The sequence below is a fragment of the Octopus bimaculoides genome, chromosome 2, assembly GCF_001194135.2.
Source record: "Octopus bimaculoides isolate UCB-OBI-ISO-001 chromosome 2, ASM119413v2, whole genome shotgun sequence".
NCBI classification, from domain to species: domain Eukaryota; kingdom Metazoa; phylum Mollusca; class Cephalopoda; order Octopoda; family Octopodidae; genus Octopus; species Octopus bimaculoides.
In genome coordinates, this window is record NC_068982.1 from 136509739 (window position 1) to 136511450 (window position 1712).

Genomic DNA, 1712 nt, shown 5'->3' on the forward strand with positions numbered 1-1712 from the left:
TATATATATATATATATATATATGTGCGTGTGTGTGTGTTTGTGTAAATGTTTTTCTCTATCTATAATTCGAGTATGCGATGGTGGTGTTAATGACAGAAACACAGCATCTCAAGGAATCACAATTTACTGCTTAGCTGTAGAATGAAAATCAATGCTAAATATTACCGGAAATGGTCATTTTAATAAATTTAGTCTCAGATTGGGTATGCGTATGCAATCTATGATCTCTACACACACATTTCAGTTTAATTAGAACTTATTGACTTAACGTATTCGCCTAAATCCTACTTTGATCAGCATTTAGAAGTTTTTCATTAATATCTATCGATATTGCGATATTACGAAGTGCTCTGATTAACTTTCTCCTTTAGTTCCAGATCACTTGGAAATTCACCGCGCTTCCGCGAATAAGGAGCTTTTTCTACGACGGTAACAGTTTTCCTCCAAGTGCCAGATTTTGGAACTCTCTTCCATTTCATTGCTTTCCACATTCTTATAACATAAACTCCTTGAAATCTAAAGTATTTACCATCCTGTCATCTTAATTACTTCTTCTTCATAGCACCTAACACTAAGTGGTTTTTCACCTTGTTTGGAATTTTCTAATATATAAACGGGTGGTTTCTAAAATATTTACATTCGTGATTATTAATTGTGATCTCATGTGATTAACACAGATGGTCTTGCCATTAAATTATGTAACGCAGATAAATGTGTGGAGTCTCTTAGTACCTTTTGCGAAATGTAGATATTGCATTGATATCTGCACCTGATTTTGGAGAAAGCAAACGCAAACACTACGAATAAAAGTAGATATGCTGTGTAAATCAGAATGGATTCAACAGATATTCCATTGGCAATGGCAAGAGGAATACTTGTTTACAGGCAAGGAGTTAGCTACGGTCATCTTGTTTCTGCGTAATAATATCTCATCAGAATGATTTAGAATTAATACAAACGATTTCAGATCGTACAAATGTTATGTATTCCAAATAACTTACGCACGTAATATGTTAGCATATTTAGAGAAAATCAGCTAAATATGAATGGTGTTTGTAATTGGCTCTCAAAATGAAGGGCCGATAATCTCAAGATAATAGGAAGCAGTACCAACATTTCAGATTATGTCTGTACACACACACGAACACGTGCGCGCGCGCATTTTTATCGTTTATTTTTTACCTGTTTCAGTCATTAGACTGCGGGCATGCTGTGGCACCACCTTGAAATATTAGTGAAATGAATCGACCCCAGTACTAATTCTTTAAAAGCCTGGTACTTACTCAATCGATCTATTTTGGCGAACCACTAAGTTACGGAGACGTAAACACACCAACACCGGTTGTCAAGTGGTGACGGAGGGAAATGACAGATACATATAGATATGTATATACTTATATATACGACAAGCTTCTTTCATTCTCTTCTACCAGATCCACTCACAAGGCTTTGGTCGGCCCGTGACCATAGTAGCAGACACTTGCCCAAGGTGCCATGCAGTGGGACTGAACCCGGAACCACGTGGTTGGGAGGCAAGCTTCTTACCACACAACTACTCCTGCCTTTCATCCTTTTGCGGTCGATAAATAAAGTACCAGATACACACTGGGGTTGATGTAATCGACTTAATCCCTTTGTCTGTCCTCGTTTGTCTCCTCTATGCTTAACCCCTTGTGGGCAATAAAGAAATATATGTATATATATATATAT